Here is a 17,479-nt window from a genome sequence, read left to right as displayed (position 1 = left end):
TTCTAATGAAGGTTAACTAACATAATACAAAAAGTTCACTGTCATCTTTAAAAGTCCTAGAAAGTACAGGTAGTGCTGCTCTAAGAGACTGAATATGGATAGGAAAGAAATAGAAGACTGTGAGTTGCAGAGACCTTCCTAGAAACACAAAATTTTGCTCAACTTGCAGACCACAAACTAAAGTCCACAGACATCATTTCCAAAGGACACAAGTAAGTCTGAAACAAAGACTCCCAATGTGTGTTTACTGTAAGTACACAGTCATCCAGCCACAACATAGGAGACGATACCATGGGCCTGTGGGCCCTTCACTGTATCCAAACTGTGCAACTTTCTGCTCCGTTCTAGGTTTAAAGGTGGTTTAAAAGCCACCTGTAAGAATGCCTTTTGTTGTCATGCTGGGTTGCTAAGTGTACGTGGTATACACACACACACACACAGACACACACACAGACACACACACACACACACACACACACACACACAAAACCAACTTAATCAACCCTTGCAGTCTCTGTGCAATAGAATCTGACATAAGCAAACAAGCAGGTCCCTAGGCACCTCGCAGATGTGGTCTGTGACAAGTTCCTGGACACCTCACAGATGCAGATATTATCTATATAGGGCAAGTATATGTGATTATCATAAATGTACGTGGATTGACGGACTTTTATGTCCTTTTCTAGTTAACTAGTAGTATGCGATTTATTCTATCCAGTCCTTATATGTAAAATGTATAAATGATGCGTAATGTGACCTTATTCACAGCCACATATTAGTTAAACAATGTATTTGCTCACTGAAACTTGCTCCTACCTGCCTCAGAAAACTATGTGACAAACCCTGTTATCTCTCCTCACCAGCATCAGTACTGTCTGGATCCCTTTCTCCCAACATCATCAAACCTTTAAAAGAAGGACTCCCTGGGTTTGTAGATGAGCTGCCATAGCCACACTTCATTTACTTATGTGCTACACTATGTGCTTTGTGGGTTTTTTCAGTTCTGATCTAGGGACACACTACATGTCTGTTTCTGCAATCTCACAACTATGTTCTTTTCTTTTTAGAAATATAGTAGTCGCTGGGAGGTCATGGCATGCTCCTTTACTCCCAGCAATCAGGAGGCAGAGCCAGGTAGATCACTAATCTTTCTTTCACAAAGAAAGAAAGAAAGAAAGAAAGAAAGAAAGAAAGAAAGAAAGAAAGAAAGAAAGAGAGAAAGAAAGAAAGAAAGGAAGAAAAAAAGGCAGACAGAAAGAAACAGACAGACAGACAGACAGACAGACAGAGGTGGTAGGGTTACAAGAAGAAGGAGGAGGAGGAAGAAGAAGCAAAAAATTGTTAGTTTAAGGTTAGTTAGTGCACTCCCTTATTCTTATACTGAATTCCATCTTAACAATCCTATGCAAACAGGCATGACCCAGCTAGAATAAGGAGAAAGCTAAAGGAAATCTGTAAAACATGGTCTTACTCATATAAAGGCATTAGAATGGACTTTTTTTTAACTACCCATTCCGTTAAGAGTTGAAACATCCTCATATCCCTCTCATCTGGGGTGACTAATCACTATTTATCTGCACACAGAGAGAGCCAAGGCACAGCATCATGGGGAACTGGCTTCTCCCCAGACCAGAGACATTTCACATTTTCAAGACCCCATAGATAAAGCTGCATGTCACCCCATTAACAGAACAGTACAGAACAGAGTAAGACCTCCACAGTCTCCCAGAGTCTCACCAATCAACACGTTAGCTCTCATCCATTTCTAACCACCAGCTGTAAAAGGTTCTCAAAGACACCCTTCCTTCCTTCCTTCCTTCCTTATCTCTTGGGTTGCTTCTGCATTTACAATGGCATCTATACTTTTGCCTACAGTAGGAAAACAAATCTTCCACTTTCAATCCAAAAGATACCCTCTTCATTTCATTTAGTTCACACAGTCACTTCATTCAGCGTTTGACATTGCTACCCTCCATATCCCCAAGACATCAAAACAAGTGTAGTATGACACTACTGTTATGACTTGTCCAAGCAACCCAGCAAAGAATGAAATAAGCATCTTTCACCGACTGTCTAATGTCTTAAATGTCATGGATTGCCTTAGAGGACAAATATAGAAGAACACTCTATGTGAGGATGCTTATGCCCTCAGGCCCACCAGTGGCTGTGCGACCATCCAGTCAGATAAAGTGTGACTTGTTTGTCCTTGGCACATAAATGACATTGTTTCTGCGTACTTTACAGATACTCTAAGTGGCCAGCTTACTCTACACACACCACAGGTACAGGGTCCTGTTTACAACAGAGGCTGGCTATCACCTGTTTGTGTCTATACCACTCTGTTCAACATCACCCCACGAGATCCCACTTCTGTCCACACCAGAGTAAGTGACTATTCCAGACACCACAAATGACGTCTTCTTGTCTATCCCAAAGACAGACAAGTGCATAACGTGACCACACACAACTTCAGACAAACCACATTATGGGCAGCCATACCCTCTAGGGAAAACGAATATATGAAAACTGTGGCTGCATCTTCAATTTCTTACTTTTCTTGTGACTTCTTCCCCCCACCCCCAACATTTACATCCCTTTTACCACAAACTTAGAATTTATACCTCTGTCCCCAATTCAACTCAGCTTCCCCCTAACCCCTTCCATGTCCTTTTAATGTTCATGGTTCAGTCTTAGACCTGAGGACTGGTTAACAAATGATGACTGTTTTGATAGAGCCAGAAGTTTGTATACCCCAGGTGGAGATAAAGCAGGAAGTGGAGGAAGAGGCCACACTGGGGGCTGTTTCTATGGGACTTGGTGCTTTTGAAGTAAAGCTGGGAGCACAGTGGGAGAGCAAGGGAGGAAGGAAGCTGAAAGGAAAACCACCCTCCCAACCCTCCTGTTTGGTGTGCCCTTCCCCCTCAGTCTGACACAGTGCTGGCCAGAGTTCACTGCTAGGCCGACAGGAGGACAAGATTGTCCAGAGAACCCAAGATCCAGGAAAGGGGGAGGGGAGTGAGCGGAGAGGACTAAGACTTGAAAACTGAAGCTCCAGGATTAGCTCTCCCGGGCCAGTTCTGCTTAAAGGCATTTATAAAAGATGCCCCGAACTAGGGCGCTGAAAATGGGCTCCTGCACCCGCGATCTGGCTGGCTGTTCTTAATAGCTTTTCCACCTTCCTAAGAACCTAGTGCCGAGGCCAAGAAACTCCCTATATACAGGTAAATGGGGGAGAGGGGACTCAGCGCAAGGATCCCTGTTTCAGACTCCAGAGCCTTAGTTAACAGCGGAGAGAGGTGTGTACACAGATTCACACGCACGTACGCATGTAAATGCCGCGAAGATAACGAAGCAAGGCCTGGGCCTGGTTACAAGAGAGAGAGAGAGAGAGAGAGAGAGAGAGAGAGAGAGAGAGAGAGAGAGAGAGAGAGAGAGAGAGAGAGAGAGAGAGAGAGAGAGAGAGAGAGAGAGAGAGAGAGACTTACAGGTAAGGAACCGTCTAGAAACTGAATCTCAAAAATTCTTTATCATAAAAGTTAGAGCTTTCCTCAGGGCCCCGACTTTCGGCGTGGAAAAAAGTTCGGAGTATTGGCCCGGTAACATCTCGGGGCAGGGTGTCCATTTCCAAGGCTTAGATCTGACTGGAAAGCAAACTTTTCCAAGAGGCCATTCCTTCCGGCTCCCTTCCCGTTCCCGACCAGGTACTCAGCCCCTCACTCGGAGCCCGGCCCACTGGCCCAGCCCCCCATTTCCGGAGCCTGCGCCCCGGGACCTGCCAGGGACTGGTCCCCGGGGAGGCCTAGCTCTCTGTTCTTTCCAGCCCTTGCCTTACCTCCACCCGGCGCCGCGACCACCCAGAGTCCGGCGCTGAGAGGAGAGGAGAGCACCTACCTGGTCCGAGTCACATGCTGCCCAGGGCAGGTCCGAGAGTCCCCTCCAGGTCCGGGCGCCCGCCGCGGTCCCCAGCCAGGCCAGGCCGCCCCGGCGCCCCACCCGCGGCCCGCCCCTGCCGCTGGACGGGAGGGAGGGACCGGCTTCTCCTAAGGAAGTTTCAGGTGAGGAAACAGGGACACACCTTCCCGGGGGAGGGGCAGCTCGAGGCAGAGTTGGAGAGAGCGAGCTCCGCGAGTCTGAGCTGTACCCACAGCACCCACAGGCAGTGGCCGTCCAGGGGCAGAACCCCGGCAGGAGTCACCAGGGAGTTGCATGTGAGAACTGGGCACGGGACTCGCGGGTGTCCCGCGTGCCCCTGGACGCCCCTGCGTGTCTCTTTCTCCGTGGGTCCTCTTCAGGTCCCCAACTGAGTCTCATCGGACCGGGCTGACTCTCTACCCTTCGAGTTTGTCTTTGGCTTGCCGATGTTTCAGGACATCTGAGATTTGTGATTGCCGGCGTGTTTCTTTACCTTTCTCTTCCTTGGTGTTTGCTATAAAATAAAGGGTGTCTCTTGCTCAAGTTCCTCTGTCCCTGTCTCTATGTTTCTCTATCTCTCTCTCCCTGTCCCCCCCCCCTCCATTGTTCCTCCTTTCCTTCGCTGGGTGCACTTGAAACATTCTTATGTCTTTCTGTAGATAACCTGTTTGTGTCCATGTTCCTGGGTTCATTTTAAGATCTTATGTTCCAGTTTGTATGATCTTTCTCTGTTTTTTGCAGAGAGAGAGAGAGAGAGAGAGAGAGAGAGAGAGAGAGAGAGAGAGAGAGAACTTAAGAATGAACACTGAACACACACACACAAACACACACACACAGACACACACACACATCCTTTACCTAGAGACAGGAACTTTGGATACTCTATCCATCCATAGGCTCCCTCCCCAAATCCGTTCCTTGCTCCGGGAGGTACCATAGTTTTATGTGTGTTCAGGAGAATTAACAAGCTATTTGGCTGTTTTTCTTTCAGGAATGCTGAATACTGATCCCTGTGCCCACGGCTGCTGCACTGACCCTGGCAGAAGAGGCTAAGCAGTTGTTTGGAAGGCCCTGTAGAATAAAACATGGCTGAGGGGGAATGGCCTCCTCTCTGATAGTCCTGAAGCAATGCAGTGTTCAAAAAAATGCCCTAGTTCCGTCATGCTCTTTTGAAGGATTAAACTTTAAAGAGTTTAGCTAGCTTAGACACACTCTCAATTATGCTGAAGTATACAGGAAATAATAAGAAATGCCAAGACTAGGATTCGGCCATATAAGGGCAGGCCAGCATGCTTCCCAAACCCAGCAAAGGCATAAGAACAAGGAGTGAAGCGAATCAGAAACTTACAGCTGGTCAAATAGTTCCTTCTAAACTGGGGGAGAGAACTTAAGGAATCAGAAAGTCCTGAACACATTTTGTCAACTTCTGCTCCAGAAGTTGCTGGTCTCTGACAGCACTGCACAGCCAATGTGGACAGGGAGCTAGCTGGGCTTACACATTGCTGCCCCGTGGCTTTCCTCAGTGAAAGCTCACTTTCTCTGTTTTTCTCTTCATCTGGCTCTCACAGCCTGACCTCCTCGTGTGTGCTGATTCTGAGCTGGCAGCATTGTTGCTCTCTAAGTCTCTAACCTCTTTTCTCTGAGCTCCAGCTCCTGTCACTATTAAGCAGGGGAATGTTGGCCCTGTGTTCCCACAGGTAGTAAGGTTGAACTGATTCCTGAGACAGTTTGCTTCTCCTTGACCCTGCTCCTATCTTCGGGTACTCGTGAATAGAAGACTAGTCTAGCTATTCTCACCTTTCAGAGACCAAGACTCACTGTTTATCATTTTCTTTTACATTACTTGGTGCCTGGACTTTGGAGTTAGGGTTGTCACTCTGTCCTGAAATGAAGAGACTTTATTTGGGCTCATATGTCCTCTAAAACTCTTAGCTATGAGAGAGAATGAACGGTGGGAAGAGGATGGGATATAAGTTCAGACAGATGTAGACTTGAATCCTTGAATTTTCCCTGTCACTTATTTAACATGATGATGTAGGGATGTTAAATCTCGGGTGCTTTACTTCAGTGTTCCTATGAGATCTTTCCTGCTGTCACTAATATGGTACTTCACTGGTTGCTGAGGTGACTCAAGAAGGGATAAAGGGAAATCACTTATGCTATGTGGGAAGATTGTTGTATTAGTCAGGGTTCTCTAGAGTTACAGAACTTGTAGAATGTCTCTATATATTAAGGGAATTTATTGTGATGTCCTACAGTCTGTAGTCTAACTAATGTACAGCTGTGGATGGGACGTCCAAGAATCTACTAGTTACTCAGTCACACGAGGCTAGGTATTTGAGTTGCTCTTTTTTAAAAAAATTTTATTTATTTTATGTATATTGTACATTGTAGCTGTCTTCAGATGGTTGTGAGCCACCATGTGGTTGCTGGGAATTGAGCTCAGGACCTGCGGAAGAGTAGCCAGTGCTCTTAACCATTGAGCCATCTCTCCAGCCCTGAGTTGGTCTGCTGTAGAAGTAGATTCCAACAGATGTGCTGGCAGGTAAGTGCAATCAGTCCAAGAAGTGTGAATCTTCCTTCTTCCAGTGTTCTTAGGTAGGCCTCCAGCAGAAGGTGGGGCCCAGATTAAGGTGTGTACCAACATGCCTGGACCTGGGACTTGCTTTGTCCCCAGCTGACCTTGAACTCAGATGTCTCCTTGCCTCAGTCTCCTGGGAGTAAAGGAGTGTACTACTTTATCTGGGCCTAAACTTTTCTTCGTGGCAACTATACCTCAAGGTCTTCATGTCAGGATCCAGATCTGAAACGTGTGTCTTCCAGCCTCGAGATCTGCATCACAAGTGCATCTTCCAATTCTGGGTTGTGATTCATTCCAGATATAGTTAAATTGAGAACCAGGAATGGCCACCACAGTGCTAGATATGGGTAATTTTCCTTTCCTAAGAGGGCCTGGCTGTTATGCATGTGAAATGAATTTATAATAACAAGAAGAAAATAGGTTCAGACTAAAGTTATTTTTAAATAAGAGCTGTATTTGGTGCAGAAGAATAAACACAGGCTTCGGAGCTTGAGGTCACTTCAATCAGAAAGTGCTTCTGAAATCCAGCTAGGAGTAAGCAGAGGAACAAGAAACTTCCCTGTGTAGTTCTGAATATTAAAACTAAATTGTTTTGCAGGAAGAGTGCACTAGTCTTAACTATGCAGGTGCCACTGTCTTGAAGACATTTGCCTGGTGGCATAGTCCCTGTTCCCCCTTGGGCAACTCTGACTCCTGCCAATCCTATGCTGGTTCTTTAAATATTGCTCAGACCTTCTTGCCTCTGCTTTGTACCTGTTTTTGTGTCAGACCTTTAAACATTTTGGACTTGAGTTTGAGTGCATTTCTTAACTTAGGTGACTGTGTTTGTCATCTCTGTGTTTTAAACCCACCCTGACTTGGCCACTATGGTTCTTAGTTGTTCTGTCAACCGTTTGATTAACATATCCGTTTCTACATTTTGGTTTCCACTTACTTGTTTTCTCATCCTCCCCACACTGGCACTTATTCAACATAGTGCTACCCAAGGCATTTGTACTAATAAACACCTTCATTTTCCCATCATCCTCTGCTCCATTTGTGTTCATAGACATCAGGTTTACAGAGACAGGCCGATTTCCGAGGAGATTCCCACCACATCAAAGTAACAGACTAAGTGTGGCCCATGTGCTGCAAGGATTGTAATGGGTGCATAAAGGAGAGCAGCCTTCACTGTTGGGGAGCAGAGGTGACCTAGTGGGATATGTGACCATAGTTGTTATAGAAAGTGATTCTTTTGTTTGTAGAAGGAGATACAGCAAAGGCAAAAGGACATTGGAAATAGGATACATAACCAGAGGAGCCTGAGTATTGTCTCATCAGGGAAGTACACCAGGCAGGTTTAGCTAGAGGAGGAGCTGTGAAATAACAGAGAATGTTTGGGAATGGTGGTCAGGCAACCATATCAAGGAAGGCCTTGTGGCCATGCATTCTACTGAGTTCAGATTCTCTTCTTTGGAGACAGGCCTCTGGAAGACTGTGAACAAGACCACGATGTGACTAGAGTGGAAGTGAAGAAAAAGCCACTCTCCTTGGAATATGGAGAATAGATTGAAGTACGTAGAAAAATGTGGGTATGGGGAAGACTATTTAAGAGGTGTGGTAGGTAACTTGTTGCACATTATAGTCTGTAGGTAAGACAGAGCATACCCTGAACCAAGGCTGGAGAGGTGGGCATGTGAGGGAGGCAGTGGAGGTAAGAGTCAGGATGACTGTTCCTTGAAGGAAATAATAAATTCAGAACTGAAAAGTTGACTGTGGGGAAGACGAAAGAACTTGCTCCCATGTAAACTGATGGGATAGAATGGAAGACCCCCAAAGTAAACCTACATAATTGTAGACAGTTAATGTTTTATAAAAGTTGTCAGAAATAGATTGGAAAAAAGGAACCTCTTCAATATATGATGCTGAACAAATTGGATATCTACATGTAGAAAAAGAAAAGTTGGTCTCATTCTCTTCCCTGTACAAAAATGATCTCAACCCTTACCAGCAAGTGTCTTTGCCTGACATGTAGTCGGCCAAGAATATTTCCAAGCCTATAGTCCTTTCTTTGATTGTGTGGTTGTTCTTTTGCAGTGCAAACACTGTTTAACTTCTTGCAGTCCCATTTGTAGATTCTCGGAGCGATTCCCCATGCTTTTGGTGTCATTCGCAGAATGTCCACTCTGACTCTCTAGTTTCTGTTTTATCATTGTTTTCTCCAAGAAGATTCAGTTTCAGGTCTTACATTAAGGTCTTACATTAAGTTCTGTGTGATTTTAGGAACAGCTGTCTTCAAGACAAGAGGACAACGATGCTGGCAAAATGTGGGAAATGTGGAAGCCCCTCATATATTGTCAATATAGCTGCTGCAGATATCAGCATGGACACTTTTGTAAGACTAAAAGTGAAACCACTATATGGCCCAACTGTACTCCAGGCAACACCAGCAGGACTGAAAGGCAATATACCACAGAGAAATTTACATAACCATGCTTTCTGCTGCGCTAGTCACAATTGCTAAAAAATAGAGCTCTCCTAGATGTCCATCAAGAAATCAATGGACGGGAGCTGGAGAGATGGCTCTGTTTAAGAGCACTGGATGCTCTTCCAGAGAGCCTAGGTTAAAATCTGGAATTGAAGTTCCAGGGCATCTGGACTCCACATGCTCAAGGCATACATGTGTTCCTTGAACATACGTGCAGGCAAAACATATATACATATGAAATAAACAAAGAGTAAATAAAAAAGAATGAATGTATAGCAAATTTTAAAAAGCGTACATATACACACCAGAACTTTATTCAGTTATGGAGGAAAATGAAATGGTGTCATTTGCAGGAAAATAGATGGCACTGAAGATCATATTAAGCAAGATAAGCCAGACTTAGAAAGACAAATGCTACATGTTTTCTCTTGCGTTCAGAATCCAGATTTAAATGTGTGTGTTGGGGACTAGAGGGACCATGGCAGGGGAGGAAGTGAAGAAAGGGCAAAAGGAGAAACCCTTGGTCCTGCCAAGGCTCAACCCTCAGTGTGGGGAAATGTCAGGGTGGGGAGGCAGGAAGGGGTGGGTGGATGGGTGGGGGAACACCCTCATAGAAGAAGAGGGAGGGAGGATGGGATGGCGGTTTATGGATAGGAAACCAGGAAAGGGGATAACATTTGAAATGTAAATAAAAAAATCCAATTAAAAAAAAGAGAGAGAGGATAATGGAATACATGTGATATGAAAACAGAAAGGCGGACAGTTATGTGGAGAAGCAATGAGCCAGACAGGGCCAGGGATTGGGAAGGGCACTAGCAAAAGATGCCAGAAAACAAAATCCGAGCACAATGACATCTGCATGAAAACAGCTACCGTGGAAGCTGTCACTGCATATATTCTCCACCAACCGAAAATCATTTCTCCCTGTAGTATTTACTCTGCCTGTAGGAGGCACCTCCACGATGCTCCATAGACTGGGCCAGAATGCTGGCATCTTGCTTCTGCAGTGACTACCTTCATAACTGTATTTCTACTCACAGGAGACAAATATCTGCTATTTACTTTGGATTTTCATCTCCTGGGCTGTTTTTTTCCTCCATGTGGGCACTTTGATTTTGGATTCGGAAGCCAGTGACTGCGATGATGGACTAACAAGCCTTCCCTGGAGCTCAGATACACTTCTCATTTGTGTCCCAGAGCTAGCCATCATTTGCCTGATTCCTTCTGGTTTCATACATTATTGGTAAAATAAGATACTGAAGAAAATAGTGTATTTTTTCTGAAAGGCATGTTCATACTAGTTCAAATATTCCAACATTTAGGCAGTCTCAGAGATCCCAAGTCAGCTAGCTGTGCAGGTAGAAATCAGTAGTTTTATATATTAAAAAAGCTAAGTAGACTATCACAGCCTTACTACACACACACCAGGATCATGTTAATTTATGAATTATTAATAATATCCATAATAACTGTACAAAATGTCTCAAGTGTAGTTTGCAGAATGCTTGTATCCATGTCCCTTTAATGGGATTTGTGGGTCTTTTTTTTTCAAAGGTTTAATGCTTGGGATTCATGGTGTTCAAGTACATAGGGAAAGAGGAAGAAAATAGGATAGATTGCAGCATCTGTTTTAAGAATATTAGCATCAGGCAAAAGAGATTTTAAATTTTTTCTATTTAAAAAAATCACATGTACTTTTGCATGAGTTTATAGGTATCCATTGCATGTATGTAACTGGAGGTCAGAAGATGATATAGGATCCCCTGGGACTGGAGTTACATGTAGTTGTGAGATGTCTGATATGTGCGCTAGAAAATAAATCTGGGTCCTCTGCAAAAGCAGTAAGCACTCTGAAACACTGAGAAGACATCTCTCCAGACCAGCGAGACTTTCTGAGGCTGAGCTACTAGATGTGAGGTTGGAATGATACCAAGGAATATCAGACTGACAGAGCCATCTTTCGAACGTTTGTTTAGACTTAAGTGTGATCGCTTGCTGCCATGCACACTGACTGCATGTGTGAGGTGAGTTTTGAGGTTATGAAGCTATATGTTTCCAGTTTACCCTGGATGGTATAGCATCGAGTGATAGGTCTGCTGTAGAGAATTCACTTGCAGCATGGAGCTATGTCCCATGAGATCTCTTCACACCCTTCAGAGCTGGATGAGCAGAGACTGTATCAGCTCAAATGGAGGTTATCTGGAGTCATTCTTCTTAAGAAGATGCTTTTAACTTGCATATTCTTATAGTGTGATGCTTTCTGAGAGTTAAAAAATCTGATATAGTGTTAGCGAAGGATCTAACAAGTGTTTGCTCAGATTCTTAAATGGTCCTCTCAGACTGGTTTAGCCAAAATTAATGCAATGAATTTTGTTCACTGTGTCTATAGGGGGTATTGATGGGAGAAGGGAGAAAGAAAAGGGTGTTTTTACCTTAACAAAAAGCAATGTTTTACTAACTCTACTGGCCCTGGGAGATAATCAGACCACTGGCCTTAATACCTAACAGAGGAAACCGGTGAACAATGGAGTAACATATGCATTTGGCTCTTTGTTTCCAAGGGTTTCATACTGCAGGATTCAACCAACCAAGGGTGAAACAGTTGGGAAAGCATTGCATTTAGACTGATGTATACAGATTTTTGTTCTCATCAATATTTCCTAAACAAGGCAGAGTGATGGTCATTTGCCTAGGGCTTATGTAGTGCTAGGTAGTAGAGATGATCCAGAGATGCTTTCCACTGTCTTTGGAATGTGTGCATAGGTTATACCCAAAACCAACACCATTTTATATAAGCTCCTTGAGCATCTGCAGATATTGGTTACCATGAGGGGTCCTGGAACCCATTCCTCAGACACTGAGTGGGACAGCAATATATTTTGTGGCAGAGGTGTGTACAAAGCACCATGGGAGTATAGAGGTTGTATGGACATAGTTCCCTCTAAATAGTAAGAGTTTGCAAAGCAAGCTCCGATTGACAGTGTTTCCCTGTGTAATATTACTAGGATGGGAAGTAAGTTAACTCCCATGCTCCCTGGGTCTGGAGAGGCCTGTGGCTCTTGAAATAAGTCCTGTGAAAGGCGCACATATGTCCTGATCTGTTTCCCACTACTGAGTGAGTTATAAAGGAAAGAGGTTTAATTTGGCTTTCAAACCCAGAGACAGAAGTGTTAATGGATAAACAGGGAAGTGTACAGTCAAAGTACATGAGATTTGATGAAACTATCATGAAACCCATTGCTTTGTGCAATCAACACACAGTCATAAAAACTTAAAATAGTGACTGTGGTTAAAGCTTAAAAAATATAAAACAACAACAAAAAAAAACAAACAAAAAAACAAAACAAAAAACAACAACAAAAAAACAAATCCAGACAAATGAACAAGCAGCAACAGAGTCCTCTCTCTGGTTCACATTCCTGTTTCACTTTTAATCTCCATGGCATTTGGGGTGCTACTGATCACAGAGGCCGGGGTTCACTTCTTTTACTGCTCACTGCATACCAAGACGCTTTGTCAGAGTTTGTTTTGTATTAGAAACAAACTGGTCCTTAGATCATGCAACTAAAGATTAGTCAATAAAGGGCCTCAGTGGTTACCCTTGAATCTCCCAGGGAAGCTCCAAGTCAAACCGTCTTCAAGTCTGAAGACAGGCTTAAATCCCCACTCAAGTGAGTCCTGGGACATTAGTGACTTGGGGGTTAGAAGTGCTTGGAGTTGGGAAGCATGACTCTCCACTGACATCTAGCCTTGAGGATGGTGTTTCTGGTTTCCTAAAACAGAGGGTTGTAAAGATTGTATCTTAATGACAAATTAGAGGAGGCACTAAAGGGAGCAGAAAGTCTAGTCTGAGGAAATACATAACACTCTCATTCTCAGCCTGAATTGGAAAATAGAATTCAACAGCACAGTTGTAATTGTGTTTCAGAGATGTGTTGAAAGATTGGCCTGCCCTATGTATCTTAAGGCTTCCCATTTGTCTCTACTGAAGAAATAGAGATCGTTTTGCCTGCCATTTACACAAAGACATAGTGTAAGTTAGTATTTGCAGGCCAGGAGTGGTAGCACACACCTTTGAATCCAGTACTCAGGAGGCAAATCTCTGTGAGGTCAGCCTGATCTACACAGTGAGATGCTATCTCAAAAACCAACCAAACAACAATTGAAATGTAAATAAGAAATACCCAATTTAATAAAGATTGAGAAAAAAATTTGTATTCTGGGACTGGAGAGATGACTCATTGGTTAAGAGCACTGATTGCTCTTGCCAAGGTCCTGAGTTCAATTCCCAGAAACCACATGGTGGCTCACAACTGTCTGTAATGGGATCTGATGACCTTCTGATGTGTCTGAAAACAGTGACTCTCATACATACAATAAATAAATAAAATCTTAAAAAAAATTGCATTCTAGGGTCGGAGGGGGACCATCCTCATCGAAGCAGGAGGAGGGGAGATGGGAGAGGAAGGGAACCTGGAAAGGGGATAACATTTGAAATGTAAATACATAAAATATTCAATAAAAATGATAAATAAAAAAGAATTTGCATTCTGCACAGTGCAATGCATTTAAATTGTATTTAGCATTACAGTAAATCTGAAGATGATGGTGAAGTATTAAAAGGATGACTGTAGGTTATATGTAACTAATGTTGTACTGTTTTATATAAAGGATTTAAGTATTTGAGGAATTTGATATCTAGAGTTTTCTCGAATTCATCTCCTGAGGGAACTGTCACATCTGTTCTAAACTGGTTTCTGTTCTTATTTCCACCTTTTCTTATTTTCTTATCTGTCTTTAATTTTATGTTATCAAATGTATATATAACTTTGTATGCATGTTTATGAGTCATATTCTTTCCTGTAGAAGGGCATACATATGGAGGTGTTTATAGTAACTTACACTGATAGAAGAGGGAAGTCTCCAGAAGTTTATATTGTGGAAACATAAAGTCAAATGCTGTTTTTATATACACACTTCTTTTTCCTTCTAGTTGGGGTAGCTGGAAACCTGCCTTTTGTCCACCCCATCATTACTTAATAAGTTGGGTCCTCTTTCTGTCCCCTCTTCTAGCGGGTGTAATATGAAACACAGACTACTACAGAGATGCTATTTGTTTTGTAAATGGAAACAATCTTGCTTTCTGTTCCTACCATTCTAACCCTACCTTGCCCTTTTACCGGTACAAAATTGCTGCCTTTATTCCTTATCGCCAGGGCCTAATGTCTATACCTGGAGGGCTTTCTTTGCCAAACCCTCGGGGACTTCACCTTAGTACCAAAGACCTCTTTTCCACCCTAATTCCTACTCTTCCACTCTGTTTTTCCAAAACACAGTAGATTCTCCCACTACTCCTGAGACTGGGTCCAGGATAACCGGCAGTCACTGTGCCCTGAGGTCTTGTTGCTCCTTGCTTTTTCCTGTCCTATGAGAGTAGAGGTGATGTGGAAAGAGACTGTCAGCCACAGACATCTGTGTCAGTGGTGATGACTGTGACTGCCTTGCTGAGGCACAGAGGCAGGAGAGAAAAGTAGAGCCAAGAATGAAGACCAGCAAGGATGAGCTCCAGTCTCTTCTGTGAAACAAATACTCTTGCTTTCATGGCTCTCCCAAAGAGAATTCTCAAGATACTGATAGAAGCAAGCTATCAAAAAGGAAAAACAAATTCAGCAACCACAGCATTAAGACAGCTCTTAATTTGGGTTGTCTAGAGATGATCAAACAGTCCAAAGGGGGTATGATGTAAAAATCACATTCCTAGGCCTAAAAAGTGACCACTTCCCTGTCACTCCAGCTACTACAGGTTAAGGAACACATATTTCAGACTGTGGGCATTTGCTGGTCTCATTACTATGCATAACTTGTTGCTAGGATGCTTTTTTTGCTCTAGGATATACACTAGATCATTATCGTGGGTCCTTGTCTTAAGTGAACTTGGACATTTAAATGGAAATGTTGAAATATTCTAAATCAGCCCTTGATAAGCCCAAAGCAGGTAAACACATTAAAGCCCCAGAACATCTGAGGAAAGTATGATCAGTGTGGGCTGGGATGGCAAGGAAAGGCTTTATTAGAGGTTCTTGGGCCATGCTGAGTGGAAAGTGTGGGTGCATGTGGGGGTTGTGTTTCCATGCCATGCATTTCCAGGAGCACTCCAGCCATTCCTCAATATGGGGTCCCACCCTCGGTCACTTAGCCCTGACTTGTGAGGGCAGCAATTGGAAGAGGAGGGTGTAGCAGTAGCTGGGGATTGTGGCTGACACTAAGCCTCTACGTTAACTCAGGTATGTATGGGGGCAGTGGCAAGCATTTACCTGGAAGAGTTTTCACCCTTCAGGCTTAAGTCAACCTCTCCTCTATCAGGATATGTTGACCCACTGTGTCTCGTTGATGGATTCACCAAACACAGACAGATTATGTTTTCAATCAGAACCATGTTCCGCATAGCACATTCTGACAGAAACCTGGGGTTTTGCTTGGTGGAAGCTATAGCACCACCTTGTGGAAATACATTTTTCAGCCCACAAGCTGTTTCCTGCCCCACCCCCACACCGGCACCCCTTTACAGGGTTACAAGTGTCTTCCAGAATGTTTTAGAAAATATTCTGTGCTGTTAGGTTATGTTTGCATCAAAGACCCGAAGAGTATTTTGAGTTTGCAGCTTTTCGCTTGGATATGTGGGTTGATCTGTGTTACTGCATGAAGAGTTCCTTTGCTTGTTTTGTTTGGAAGTACTTCTCTAGTCTCCTCTTGCTGTAGTTTCCAATAGTTTGATATACAAGCAGTGCTTTTATAAGTGTCCTGTCCATGTTAGTCTACCCTGTGGTGTATGTTTCTGAAGATGGGATTTCTAGGTCAAATGGTGTATACATTTAGAATTGTGGTAGACATGAGTGGACTATTTTCTGTGCAGTTTTAGGCCAAGTTTCAGCAATGTGTGATGCTCCATAAATCATCAATAACTGTGTTTTTGTGTGTTGGGGTGTGTGTGTGTGTGTGTGTGTGCACATGTATGTTCAGATGCATAAATGTATGGGTTCATATGCATGTGGCCCGAAGTTGACACCAGGTGTCTGCAATTACTGTTCAATTTATTTTGTAAGACAGGATCTCAGTGAACATGGAGCTCAATTCAGGTAGACATTAAGCACGAAGAGCCCGCCTATCTCTGAGTCCCCAGTCCTTGGGGTTACTGTGTGTGTTGCTGTGGTTACTTGTGTGTGTTGCTGTGGTTACTTGTGTGTGTTGCTGTGGTTACTTGTGTGTGTTGCTGTGGTTACTTGTGTGTGTTGCTGTGGTTACTTGTGTGTGTTGCTCTGCTCCACTTTCCTATGGAACTCTTAGGGGCTCGAATTGAGGTTTTCCTGCCTGCTGATGAGCCATCTCCCCATCCCACTAACTTTATTTTTAAAAATCTTCATTTCTTTGCTAATGTGATAGATGAATTATATAGCAGTTTTCTGTTATAGATTTTATGGTATTCTTCTCATAGGTGTGTTTGTATAAACTCAAAATTGTTCATGAGGTCTGGCAATCCAAATTGATTCTTTTTCTCTAAAGCTACTTATAAGATTGATGGCTGATGATTTATAAATTTACCTTTTAAAAATAGTTTTTATAATGGGCTGAATTTCAAATAGGTTTAGAAAGCACTCACTGATGTTTCTCTGTTTATTTCCAGTCTTGGATTTACATGAGTAAGAGACATGTAAACTTGAGAGTCTCTTATATTTCCTGAACTAAGTTTCATTAGTAAATTCCCATTCTTTCTTTTCCCTCCATCTTTATTAAATTGGGTATTTCCTATTTACATTTCAATTGTTATTCCCTTTCCCAATTTCCAGGTCAACATCCCCCAACCCCTCCGCGCCTTCTATATGGGTGCTCCCCTCTCTATCCTCCCCCCATTACCACCCTCCCCCCAACAATCACGTTCACTGAGGGTTCGGTCTTGGCAGGACCAAGGGCTTCCTCTTCCACTGGTGTCCTTACTAGATTATTCATTGCTACCTATGAGGTTGGAGCCCAGGGTCAGTCCATGTATAGTCTTTGGGTAGTGGCTTAGTCCCTGGAAGCTCTGGTTGGTTGGCAGTAAATTCCCATTCTTAATGATATTGTCACAGAGGCTGGGGACCCAGCGTTTCGGCAGCTCAGTAGTTCAACACATGCCTAGAGCATGCATAAAGTCTTGCATTTCATTCCCAGCATTGACATAAAGAGTTGACACTGATAGTTTAAGTGTCATGCCTGTCAGTTTTTTCAGTTTCTAGCTTCTCACATCTTTGCTAAAGAATGGTTTTATCAAGGTGAACATATCCAGATGTCAAATAACATCCTTCTGTTCTTGGTTCTTTCAGTGTATCATGGTTTGCTGTACACAGTAAAAAGGTGTAATCTTGTTTTGATTATTACAGACATTTGCATGGCTAACCACTGTCTGATGACACAGTTCTTTCTTCTACCATCTCCTTATTGGTAGAACCAAGCGTATTTTTGTTTCACTACCATGTTCTGTCAAG

General features: G+C 43.2%; 1 protein-coding gene and 1 long non-coding RNA gene across 4 annotated transcripts in view; one reads left to right on the top strand and one right to left on the bottom strand.

Moving 5' to 3' along the window:
- Arhgef5 (Rho guanine nucleotide exchange factor 5) overlaps positions 1-3,991 on the bottom strand; it is a 25,072-nt gene extending 21,081 nt beyond the window's left edge. Inside the window, exon 1 of one of the 2 annotated variants that reach the window (NM_001427415.1) lies at positions 3,892-3,991. The gene's annotated coding sequence lies outside the window, so the exon portion shown is untranslated. Of the gene's footprint in view, positions 1-3,485; positions 3,625-3,891 lie in introns of those variants that run through there. The other variant, XM_039108652.2, reaches the window with a different exon arrangement.
- LOC102548553 (uncharacterized) lies at positions 2,956-17,479 on the top strand. 2 transcript variants are annotated; one of them, XR_005503537.2, is made up of 3 exons: positions 2,956-3,221; positions 4,904-8,046; positions 8,756-17,479. It is a non-coding gene; the product is annotated as an uncharacterized LOC102548553 (long non-coding RNA). The 2 variants fall into 2 exon arrangements; XR_353273.4 differs by lacking the exon at positions 2,956-3,221 and adding an exon at positions 3,922-4,055.

This window comes from Rattus norvegicus, chromosome 4, assembly GCF_036323735.1.
Source record: "Rattus norvegicus strain BN/NHsdMcwi chromosome 4, GRCr8, whole genome shotgun sequence".
Lineage (NCBI taxonomy): Eukaryota > Metazoa > Chordata > Mammalia > Rodentia > Muridae > Rattus > Rattus norvegicus.
The sequence above is the reverse complement of the archived record's forward strand: the minus strand, read 5'-3'. Positions and strand labels throughout refer to the sequence as shown.